The 13,409-nt window shown below is 35.7% G+C and overlaps 1 long non-coding RNA gene across 1 annotated transcript in view; it reads left to right on the top strand.

Moving 5' to 3' along the window:
- Positions 1-12,757, top strand: part of LOC121037507 (uncharacterized) — a 30,590-nt gene extending 17,833 nt beyond the window's left edge. Inside the window, exon 3 of the long non-coding RNA XR_005793795.1 lies at positions 12,605-12,757. This is a non-coding gene — a long non-coding RNA (uncharacterized LOC121037507). The remainder of the gene's footprint in view (positions 1-12,604) is intronic.
- The last annotated feature ends 652 nt before the right edge of the window (positions 12,758-13,409 follow it).

Below are 13,409 nucleotides of genomic sequence, written 5' to 3'. Positions count from 1 at the left end.
TGTTGAAATCCTATAATTTGATTAAATTCTGTCTCTTGATCCTAAAATCCTATGTGCCATTTGGAAAAATAAATAAATCCTGAAGGTTTTTAACATATATTCTAAAATGTTGCAATATTGGAGTTATATATTTAATAAAATATTTATATATTTATGGTGCATGCAAAAGTAGCCAAAGAATAAAAGAATAAAATCTGTATAATTCAATGGACTTAACAAATTAACCAAAAGATAATAACCAAGTGAAAGACATGACTAAATTCACTATAGTGGTATGAGTACCTAGGGAAGGTGATCATAAAATATTATTTCATAGATCTGATCGGTTGAAATAAATGCCGTTTTAGTTGGAGTGTTTATTCCTCCAAGCACATGTATTAATGGCATGAAGAAAATTAAAATATTAAGCAAAATACATTTGAATATAATGTCAATTCCCTAAGTATCTTGACTTCATGAAGAAATGTTACTTCTCTGTTAACCTTATGTATTAGTCTACTCAGGGTTCTATACAAAATACCAGAGAAGGTGGCTTAAAAAACAGAAATTTATTTCTCATAGTTGGGAAGACTGAGATCAAGAAGTCCAAAATCCAGGTTCCTGGTTTACAGATGGCTGTCTTCTTGCTGTGTCCTCACATGTTTGTTTTGCTTTTGTTTTTGTTTTTGTTTTTCATAACAACAGGATGGGAGCTCCATCCTCATAACTAATTAGCTCCCAAAGACTCCACTTCCAAATACCATCACGTTAGGGGTTGGGGTTTCAACATATAAATTTTGAGGGAACACAATTCAGTCCATAACACTCTCACGTTGATTTAGTGATAAGACATTACATTATAATTTATTTGAAATCATGTGCAAGTAAAAAAAAAATGTGGGGGTGCCTGGGTGACTCAGTTGGTTGAGCGTCCAACTTTGGCTCAGGTCATGATCTCGCAGTTTGTGAGTTCAAGCTCCACATCGGGCTCTGTGCTGACAGCTCGGAGCCTGAAGCCTGCTTCGGATTCTGTGTCTCCCTCTCTTTCTGCCCCTCCCTCAATCACACTTTGTCTCTCTCTCCTTCAAAAATAAATAAACATTAATTTTTTTTTTTTTTAAATGTAAACTAAATGTTCATATTGTATGTTGGAATATACTAACTAGTTAAAATTAAATAATGTTATTATTTTGATTTGTTATAAATCTGTTTTCTTTAACTCAAAAATATATCTGCCCATATTCAGCAAATCAATAAGGGATTTTTTCCTAACTAAAGATCTCAAAATGCATTCTCAAATTTGAAAAAAAGGGGTGTCTATTACAAATTGCTTTTATGTCATTTATTCAGAGTCAGAACAGATCTTGCATTTCTACTCTACACAACAGCTCTCTCTTAATTTTTTAATGTATTTCTAAACATACCTTCATCCCATCCCCTACCCCTTCATGCTATAAGACCTATCATTTAATCCAATTCTGCATAATCAGTTAATATTTTCTTCTTTACCTCTTACCAAGCCAGAAATCTAGATATTCCCCAGGAAATACTTTCTTGGGAAAAGTTGGAAAGAAGTTGTCAAGTCCCAGGGTAACTACCATGTGGAAATTCTGGAGCCTCCACTCTCTGTCCTTTGTCAGCAGCCTTATCGAGATTATCGCTGTGGTAGAGGTGTCTAGTTGACTTCCCAATCTCCATTCTCTGTTTCTTCAGTGATCAAAGAATCCACTTTTATTCCAGGTGAAGGACCAGCATTTTATTTTTATTTCATTTTACTTATTCTTCCTAATCTGATGTGGTTCATTTATTTTGTAAAATACAATTCATATGTTGTCCAACTGTCAAATTTCTATCGAGTTTCCCATTACTCGCTCTCACTTTCTCTATTAATCTCTTCATAGAAGAGAAGCCAACATTTTGTAGGCCAGCATCATCTAAGGATCACACTTTAGTACTGTACTATATGATTCCATGCCCTAGCTTCTTACAGCCCGCTGTAGTCAGTGAAGCCTAAGGGATTGATAAGGTGAGACCTCAGAGAAATTTCCTTAGGAGGGGTACAGACAGCTTGTATGTGTTCTTCTTGCCTTCACTGTTCCCACTTCCTATCTGCAATGTAGGCCTAGTGGCTGGAGCTCCACGATACCACTGTACCTTGATAAGCTAAGTATAATGGACACAAAGGTAGGAACCTGAGGCTCTGAAAACACTGTGAGACCCCCAGGTGTATTTTGGACTCCTAGCCCCTGGATTTGGTAAGAAGTTTCCAACTTCTTCCTTATTTAAGCCTCCGTTGTTTCTAACCTCTGGTGCTAGCTGTGAAACATTATGTCTATTTGATATTGACATGTACAAGAAAATGCATTTTCACAATCTGGAAGATAGATAAAATGAGTCTAGAAATTCCACTTGAACAGAAGAGAAAATTAAGAACAGTTCAGTGAAGCTCCAAGCCCAGATTTAGAAGCCTGAGGGTATTCATCAAACTGATTAATTAATCAACAAGTCAGAACAGTAAGTAGCGTTGACTACTAACATATTCTTCATTTGGGCTAAGTAACTGGAAGCAGAACTATTTGCCTTAGATTAAATAATTGAATGTTAGCCCTGTAACTGAAGAGATAAGAATTATAGGCCACACACATTCCAGGAGAAAAACAAACAGAAAATCCATCCAGATACCGTATCTTTCTGTATCCCATAATCCCCAGATAGGATACCAAAAAAAAAAAAAAAAAAGAAAGAAAAGAAAAAAAAGGTAATTAAGACAACTAAAATGTAAAGATTAGCAGATAGTTTTGAATGACCACCAAACATTTGAAAAAAAAACAACTACTTGAAGGAATGGTAACAAATCAAAACAGAAACACCACCACCCTCAAAAATCTTTTATAGAGCAAATAGAATTTAAAAATCAGAAAAAATATAATGAACTCCATACATTTCAGAGAATATCACATTAAAAAAAAGAAGAAGAAGAAGTAGAGGGGTGCCTGCGTGGCTCAGTGGGTTAAGCGTCTGACTCTTGATTGCTGCTCAGGTCATGATCTCATAGTTTGTGGGACTGGGCTCCATGTCGGGCTGGGTGATGAAAACATGGAGCCTGCTTGGGATTCTCTCTCCCTCTTTCTGCCGCTCCCCCACTTACACTCTCTCTAAAAATAAATAAACTTTAAAAAAATTAAAATAAAATAACTAGAGATCATGGAGTTTTGAAGTGCGATTTTGAATTAACTGAACTTCCAGTAAAATATTTTTTTCACTTATTTAATAAATATTTATTGAATGTCTGCTTCTAAGTTCCAAGTTCCATTTCAGGTAACTGTTGAATTGTATTGTAATTGGGAACAAAACAATACAGAGCTTTGTTTTATATAACTTTATTGCATGTAGGTAGAGACACAGTGAATAAAAAATGGACTGCTACTGTCCTTTCTTTGAAACCTACTTTAAAAAGAAAAAAGAAGGAAAAGAATAAACAGAAAAGGAAACTGAATCGTCAGTGAAACTAGGAAATAAACACAAGCACAAAATAAAATCTATGAAAACAAGGCTGTCCAATGCAGGAAAATTGAACCTGGTTCATGAAGATGTTCAAGAAAACATTTATGCCTTGCAAGGTGTCAGGAAACACACATTGGTCACAAGTAGATGGTACTTTCCACAAAGAATAGCTGTCATCCAAGGAGGAATGGGTGTCGATTTCTTACGAGCATGTCCCTGAGCCTACCTAAAACCTTAGAATGGGAGAAAAAAATAGGCTGAAATTGGAAATATAATGATATGCTGTCTTTGCAAGGAGCAGGCGATCAGGATGATAGCATAAAGAGGAAAAAGTAAGTTAGAATCGGCTCTGCAGTATTACCTTAGGTATATGAATACCATCTTGCTAAATCCAGTGGTTTGTTCTCGATCATCATTTTGGTGGCCATTTCTACTGCATTTGACAAAATAGATAATCATTCCTTGTCGAAATCCTTTCTTTCTTTAGCCGTGGTATATCAAGCACCCTTCATTTTAATCCCACTCCTTTTGTATTTCCTTCTCAGCATCCTTTTCAGTCTCCTCTTTTCCCTACTTCCTAAATAATGAGTTGTCATGTGCTTAATTCACAATTCCTTTCTTTCACTACCAATACTCCCTCCTTAAGTGATGTCATCTGGTCCTATGGTTAGTACCATCTGCATTCTGACAACCCCAGGATTTATCTGCAGCCCTAACTTTTCCCTAAGAATTTGATTAATAAGAATTCCATGCTTAATAACTCTACTAGACTGCCCAACAGTCAGTTAAAATTAAGATGCCCAATGTCCAACAATGAATTCCCAATTCTCAATACTTTCTATGCCCCCATATCCCCTAGGGGGAAAAAATGAAAAGAGTAAGGTAAAAATAAAAGTTCCTGCTGATCCATACAATTGTTTAGGAGAAAATATAGCTGTCATTCCTGAGTCCAATCTATGTTCCATCTCCTTTCCAATAAGGAAGGATAAGTGTTGATAATATATTTTTTTTAACTCTTAGACCCAACTATTGATGCTAATATTTGGTGGGAGTTTGAAGAGAAAAATGGTTTGGATGGTTTTAAAGTATTTCCCCTACGATATACTTCTTTACTACAAAGATTAGTAATGTATAGTCCAGAAACAGCAAAGACCATCATAACCAATTGGGTAAGTTTAATATCCCAACTCATAAGATTATCATATTAGTCTCATAAACCCCTTGGTAAGACACATGGACAAAGAAAAAAAAGTACTTAGTATTATTGTCAAAACAGCATAAATTCGTCTCATTTTGATCATGAGAAAATATCAGACAAACCCAAATGGAGGGACATTCTAGAAAATAACCGATAATTCTCCAAAAGTTTCAAGATCATGAAAGAAAAAAAAAAAAGCTTGAGGAATTATTGAAAATTGGACGACACGAAGAGAAATAAAAACTAAATGCAACCCTAACACCTATTAGAATAACCAATATCCAGAACACTGACACCAGCAAATGCTGGAAAGAACACGGAGCAACAGGAACTCTCATCCATTGCTGGTGGGAAGGCAAAATGGTACTGACACTTTGGAAGACAATTTGGCAGTTTCTTACAAAACTGAACATATGCTTACAATTTGATCCAGATGTCACACCTCTTGGTATTTACCCTCATGAATTGAGATATATATATATATATATATATATATATATATACACACACACCCGGTATATATATATATAACCCAACACTTATATTTTGATAAGTGTTCAAGTCATGAAATCTTATGTTTCAAACATGAAAACATGTTTTCAATTTGTGTGGACATAAAATGTATCTTTTATGTTTATAGTAGATGTTTCATGTTTATAGATGTTTATGGTAGCTGTATTCGTAATTGCTCAAACATGGAAGTAACCAAGATGTCTTTCAGTAAGTGAATGGATTAATAAACTGGTGTATCTAGACAATGGAATGTTATTTATCACTAAAAAGAAATGAGCTATCAACCTATGAAAAAACAAAGAAGAAACTTAAATGCATTTCATTAAGTGTGAAAGGTCAATCTGGAAAAGTGACATAATGTGGGATTCCAACAGTCCTTTGCCTTTGGAAAAGGCAAAACTATGGAGATAGCAAAAAGATTAATGGTTTCCAGGGGTTAAGGAGGAAGAAGGCATGAATACAGCATAGAGAATTTTTAGGACCGTGAAACTATTTGATAATACATGTCACTTACATTTGTCAAACCCATAGAATGTACAACACTAAGAGTGAACCTTAGTGTAAACTCTGGACTTTGGGTGATAATGATGTGTCAGTGTAGGTTCATAGACTATAACAAATGTACTAGTCTAATAAGAAATGTTGATAACAGGGGAGGTTATCCATGTGTGGGGACGGGAGCATATTAAAACACTGCATTTTCCACATAATTTTTTGTGGCCTAAAATTGCTCTAAAAATAAAGTTTCTCATAAATATGGAGAACAAACTGAGGGTTACTGGAGGGTTGTGGGAGGGGGGGATGGGCTAAATGGGTAAGGGGCACTAAGGAATTACTCCTGAAATCATTGTTGCACTATATGATAACTAATTTGATGTAATTTTTTTTTAAATTAAAAAATAAAGTTTCTTAATTAAAAAGTAGGTAAATGTAACACAGTATCCTAGGTAGTCTTCTAGAACAGAAAATGGACATTAGTAGAGAAACCAGTAAAATTTGAATAAAGAATGTTAATTTCCTGGTTTGACAATATCCTGTTAGTAAGGTGTTAACATTAGTGGATGCTGGGTGAGCAGTAAATAGAAACTCTCTACCCAAAGTTTGCAACATTTCTGTAAGTTTCAAAATAGTTCAAACTAAAAGCTTTCCAAAATATGGACATACTGGTATGGAAGATTTGTGTGGTCTGTGAAGAACTAAACGCCACACTTTTTAAATGTTAGATTTCTCTGGAACTTGTTTTAAAGATAAACTTATCTGATGAAAGAATTAAAACTTGCTGCATACGATATCCTTGTTTACTGACTCCTGAGAGGGCACAGTTTTCATTTCATGGTAGAAAGGAAGTAGAAACATGAGGAGAGTTCATGCTTTCTGGGTAGGAAATTGACCGAGGTTCAAATAAGGGCCAGCGACAGGGCTTTCCTCAGGTCTAACCCCATGGTAATGTTCTACTACATTTCCCTATTACCAAAGTTCCCTGTACAAAATTATATCTTATCTGTGTCTGGGCTTTCCAGAGACCCCGTAGTCAGAAACATCCCTAATTTCAGCCTAACTGGCCTTCTGATAAATTGGCAAGACTGGAAACTTTTCCTTTCATAGGTGTGAAACACTCTGGTGTCTGAAGCTTCAAATAAAGTACATGCAACTCCCCATTTCCCATCCTTATTCTGAAAATCGAATAAGGGAGTGGACTTCTTGCTTCAGACTAAATGAGAAGAATTGAAGTCCCCCAACCCCATTGCCCTCCCATCCAAGCTCTCAGTAACCAGCCCCTCTTTCATGGACAAAGCTCAAATATGAAGCGGAAAGAATTTTAAAGAAAATGCAAAAGATCTTTTAAAAAATAATATCCAATGTACATCTGAATTCAATAGATGGGTGATGGGTATTAAAGAGGGCACCTGTTATGATGAGCCCTGGGTGTTGTATGTAAGTGATAAATCACTAAAGTTTACTTCTTTTTAATTTTTTTGACATTTACTTATTATTGAGAGACAGAGACAGCGCATGAGCAAGGGAGGGGCAGAGAGAGAGGGAGACACATACTCTGAAGCAGGCTTCAGGCTCTGAGCTGTCAGTACAGAATCCAATGCCGGGCTCCAACTCAGGAACCACGGGATCATGACCTGAGCCGAAGTCGGAGGCTCAACGGACTGAGCCACCCAGGGGCCCCACTAAATTTTACTTCTGAGACCAATGTTGCACTACATATTAGCTAACTGAAATTTAACTTAAAATCATTTAAAAATAAAATAAATTCAATAGCGAAAGTGGACTGAAAAATTATTCATTAAGGGCCCATCCATTGGCAATCATTTTATCAATTCATTTTTTCAAATAAGTAAATCCCAGAAAGAAAGTTGACGATCATTTTCTACAGTTTTACACCAACATGTAGATTTTTTTAAAACATTAATATAAAACATACTAGTTTCCAAAGAGAGTTCAGAAGAATATACACATACACATATACATTTGCGCATATATATACATATGTATACATAAATACATATATAATTTTTAAACCAAAAATAAACAGTCCAATTGTCCTTATGATGACAAAGGCTATCCATGCTGTGGGAGAATACAAAATTATCTAGAAAAAGTGTACAGAATTATAAAGAATAAGGTTTCTACTAAATCAATGCTAACCAGAGATGTCATTATTTATGAAATCACAAGTGAACAAAGAGCAGACCTAACATGATTTGAAGATAAAAATGCTCTTAATTCAGGTATCTTTTCTTGTCTCTTTTCTTTTCTTTTTTTCTTTTCTTTTCTTTTCTTTCCTTTTCTTTTCTTTTTCTTTTCTTTTCTTTCTCTTTCTTTCTTTCTTTCTTTTTTATTCTCTCAGGATTCTCTCCTGGGTATATATAAAAGAGAATATATATATACATATATATATATGTATATATATGTGTGTGTGTGTGTATATATATATATATATGCACATATATGTATATATATATACATATATGTGTATATATATATGCCCTGCCCGTTCCAGAGGATGAGGGTGGAAAACAGCCACCTGAGTAAAAGGCAGTTTTCACACTTTGGCTAATATCTGAGAAGAAATTTCCTTGGGGATATTTGTATGCATTTGCCACTAAATTAGGTGTCGTGGGGCTTTTCATCTCTAAACAGTGTTAAGCTGAAACAGTGTTCAAGGGTAAAATTTAGACTTATCAATTTGAAGATTCTTTCTTGAAGACGTAGTCCGATCTATACTTTGCATTTCGTAAAACACTGCTTGAAGTGGAAATCAATTCTTAAGTTAATTTAAACTCAAAGTTGTTTGCGTATCCAAAAGTCTCAGAGCTTTTTAAAGCATTTCATTATAAGATTCCATTAGGGACAAAAATATACTTATGAAACACAAAGGTTACATATCGAATTTATATATGTCATAAATAAAGCATACTCTGCACATAATATAGAGACGGGAGTACAGTTTAACCAGGCTTTCACCGGTAATGTCGTATCAGTCAGCTATTTGATTAAAGAAATGGAATATTAATAAATTAGTGCAAGCTGCCAGAATGCTTGTCAACCTCCCTACCTTTAGTTCCTTTCCGTCCTCTGAGAATTGTTCACACTTTCCAAATGGTATTTCCCAAAATCAAACCCAAATTTTTTCTTTTTTATTTATTTATTTTGAGAGACGGAGACGAAGGGGGAGAGAGAGAGAGAGACAGAGAGACAGAGAGAGAATCCCAAGCAAGCTCCATACTGTCAGCACAGAACACACAGCGCTCGAACCCACAAACTGTGAGATCATGACCTGAGCTGAAACCAAAGGTCGGAAGCTTAACCAGCTGAGCCACCCAGGTGCCCCAAACCCAATTTTTAAAAACACATAACAAAGAAATATATAAATGGCAACCAGAGCTCATTTTGGTAATGTTCTTCCACCCTTGGTCTCCCATAAAAGAGAATTTATTTTAAACTTTAGGGGGAATTTAATGAAATGTGAGGAGAGAAAGTGCAGTTCCTTCAAGAGAAACTGTACCTTGAAAGTAGAAAGTATCTATCTCTCTCACTCATGGCCTCATGCTTCGTCTCTACTTCAAGGTCATTTTCTCTCATTCTAGCTACCTTTCTAAAAAAAAAATTAATGTTCACTTATTTTTGAGAGAGAGAAAGAGAGAGACAGAGAGAGAGACAGAGCATGAGCGGGGGAGGGACAGAGAGAAGGAGACACAGAATCCAAAGCAGGCTCCAGGCTCTGAGCTGTCAGCAAAGAGCCTGATGTGGGACTCAAACCCACAATGACGAGATCATGACCTGAGCCAAAGTTGGACACTTAACCGACTGAACCACCCAGGAGGCCCATTTTTAAATTTTTAAAAAATGTTTATTTATTTTTTGAGAGAGAGAGAGACAGAGCATGAGTGGGGGAGGGGCAGAGAGAAAGGGAGACACAGAATCCGAAGCAGGCTCCAGGCTCTGAGTTGTCAGCACAGAACCCAGGAAATTCTATCTTTCTGGATTGGTGGGTTTCCCAATGGTTCAAACCCAGATTCTTCATCTTCACAACACCTACTGAGGAGCCTGACAATATTCTTTATTCTCTGACACCTGATTTCATATTCCTAGGGAGAAAATCCAATTTTCCTACATTGACTCAATTCCTTAACCAAAAGTGGAAGATTCTGAAGGGTACACAGTATCACAAAAGTTTCATGCCTCAAAAAATAAAGAAGGGGAAAACACTATCTAACTCAAATTCATTAAATTAAAAAAAAATTGTAAAGCATTGTCTTTAATTAACATAAATGCCCAAAGCATCAACAAATCAAGTCCAGAAATATAAATTTGGCAAAATTTAGTGCCCATTGATTATTTCTTTTAAAATAAAATTAAAACTATATCTGCAATATGATAAAGGATATTTAGAAAACCATACTGCCAATGTAATATGTAATGGTAAGATATTGACTTTTCTCTTTAAGATAGAAAATGGAGTATGGATGCCTAATCTCACTTCTCATTCAATATTAAGCTAATGATCCAAATGCAATTAGGTAACAAAAACTAAGACAGGAATTATAAATATTAGAAGGAAAAAAATAAAAACTACTCGTAGTGGATAATTTTATGTGTCCTTTTGGCTGGGTCATGGGGCCCAGATATTTAGTCAAATGTTTTTCTGGGTATTTCTGTGAAGGTGGTTTTAGATGAGATTAACATTTAAATCAGTGGACTTTGAGTAAAGCAAATTGTCCTTTATAATGTGGATGGGCCTCATCCAATCAGTTGAAGGCCTTAATAAAGACCGGCCTCTCTTAAGCAAAAAGAAATTCTGCCAGCTGACCAGTTTATACCTTGAACTACAGCTCTTCCCTGAATCTCCATCTGCCGATCTACCTCATCCGATTTTGTACTTGCCAAGCCTCTGCAACCATGTGAAAAAATTCATTAAAACAAATCTCTCTTAATGTATAAACACCCATCTTGTGGGTTCTGTTTCTCTGGAGAATTGTAGTTAATACGGGTGTTTATACAACAGAAATAAAACTCTGTGTCTAAAAAAGAATACACAAAACTTTTTTGAGTAGCTTTATTTTGAAAAGCCCCAAACTAGAAACAATACATAACTCCACTAAACTGGAAACAACGTATAACTCCATCAACAAGAAGATGGATAATGAAAAGTAGATCAGATGTCACGGATTACTTTCAAAAATATCGGATGAAAGAATCCGTACACAAAAGAGTACATTCTGTAGATCCCATTTAATGAACTTCAAGCACAGGAAATGTTAATTTACAGTGATTGAAATGAGAACAGTTGGTTGCAGGAGCAGAGAGAAGGTGCGCAGGACGCGTAGGAGAAACGAGATTTCTACGTGAAATATTTAAGGTTTATGCATTTCACATTATAAACTTTCATTTCATTTAAATAAGAAAGTAAAGACATATGTAAGTAAATGTCTCAATAAACAAACAAACAAACAAACAAATACGCAATATGGGAGCAGGGTGAAATTTTAAATTATGTGATCGGGTCTGGAAAGACCTCACTAAGAAAGTGACTTTTTTTTTTTTTTTTTAATTTACATCCAAATTAGTTAGCATACAGTGACTTTTGACAAAGACTTAATGGGCAGAATCAGTGAGCCATGAAGCTCTCTGAAAAAAAGTGTTCTGGTGGAGAGAACAAGTACAAATATGGCAAGGCAGGAATTTGCCTGGCATGTGGGAGGAAGAACGAGGAGACTGGGTGGCCTTGGAAGAGCTAGTGAGTGCACTGGTCATTGTAAGGCCTTGTAAGTTATTTTTCGGGTTTTGCCTTTTATTTTGAGTTTCATGGGGGAGTCCCTGCGGTGGTTTAGGGTAAAACTCACATAGTGCACTCACGTGATGAAAGATAGCTTTGTAAAGACCCTTTGCATTTCGAAAAATTCTTTTCACTTTGGCATACATAAAATTAAACAACAATTTATACATTTGGTGATCTAAATGATGAGCTTTAGTCGAGTCCAACCTCCTTTATCATAGCGCCTACTCGGCAAGCATTAAGGTGGAAATAATTAAAAATATTACTGTAATTCTGCAATTCTGTCACCATTCTTATCAATATTTTTAAACAATATCACGTAAAAAGAAAGTAACGTTATCCTAAAACCCTCACAAGCCCAGATGGTAAGCAGCATAGAAGCTTATTTTGTAAATTGCAAAATCCTCAGTACCATGAATGAGATTTGCATCTGTGCATTTGTCTTCTAGGTACAGATGCAAGTGTTGGGCCAATATAAGCAAAGGAAGTTTGAATTCTTAACGTTGCCCATTGGTCTTCAGTCTTTCCAAACAACATGTAACTAAAATTTGACTCTTTTGGTAAGCTTAGGAATGAAATAGTTCCCAGATATGCGTTTATTTGCAGACTTAGGGACTTTTCAACCCAGTGTGTATAATGCTGAATAATGGCCCCTGCCAGATATCTGCATCCGAATCTGCATCAGAAACTATAAAAATTTGTGCGATTGAGTTAATGATCTTGAGATGGAGGTATTATGCTGGATTTTCCAGGGGGGTGGTCCAGGAAAGAGATCAGAGAAGGCACAGAATTCAATGATGGAAGCAGAATGAGATTTGCAGGTGCTATGCCACTGGCTCTGAAGATGGAGGAAGGGGCCATACGCCACAAAATGTAAACAAAGAATCTGGGAAAGAGAATTTGAAAGGATACACTCTTCACATATCCTTCAGAAAGAGCCCTCTCTGCTGACTCCTTGACTTTGGTCCAATAAAACTGATTGCAGATTCCTGACCTTCAGAACTGTAAGAGAATAAATTCGTGTTGTTCTAAGTCAATAAGTTCATGGCAATTTGTTACAGCAACAAAAGGAAACTAATATATCCACACTGTGAAATAGATATCTACACCTTTTTTTATAGTGTACATCAACAGCTATCAACGAAAAATTGCACCAGATTAAACAAGCGAGGACAGCTTAATTAAAGACTTGTAATAGTGGTCAAAACTGTTTGAATCGGGGACAGAAGCAAAACTCAACTCCACTAAAACAAAAGTCAGGAGAGTTTCTCAGCAATGGGGTGAGTTGGTAAAAACGTGTTGGTCAATGTGCTTAGACTATGTGTGTTTACTAATTGGCTTATACTGAAGTTAATATTCTACCCTCCCAAAGATGCTGGGAGAGACAGTAGCCCTATCTTTCTTGATTAGTTGTATCTCAAAAGGATGGCTCTCAGAATCTTGAGAAAGACATTCCTGGGTTGTAATCTTGGCAAGAAGCTGGAGGAAGATTTAAATATCAAAGTGCCAGAGAAAGAATTTATAATTGTGAGTTCTCTAAAGTACATGCTCTCAGAAAAAGGATAGTGACCTATAATCAGGAAAAAAGCCTATCTAAAACTTAGTCAAGTTGAGCAGAACACGAGAGCCATCTTGGTCAATTCCTACTAAAAAAATGCTTAGTCAAGGCCAAACCAGATATTTATCTCAGTAGAATTTACCACATATACTAATCATATTTATTTATCCTTTATATTGAAAACCTGGAACTTTTAAAAATTAGGGTAATGCATGAATACTTGCCTATTAACAACCACAAAAAAAATCATCTTAAAGAAATAAATTGAATGTGCCACTTTAAAGTCTTAAAACATATATAGAAATCATTTCTGATGGGATGTGCTTTTTGTTGTTTGAGCTATTAGGAAGCAGAACTATTTTACAGTT

The sequence above is a fragment of the Herpailurus yagouaroundi genome, unplaced genomic scaffold, assembly GCF_014898765.1.
Source record: "Herpailurus yagouaroundi ecotype Mexico unplaced genomic scaffold, PumYag 163, whole genome shotgun sequence".
In the NCBI taxonomy this organism is placed as follows: domain Eukaryota; kingdom Metazoa; phylum Chordata; class Mammalia; order Carnivora; family Felidae; genus Herpailurus; species Herpailurus yagouaroundi.
This window is presented reverse-complemented; position numbering and strand designations above follow the sequence as displayed.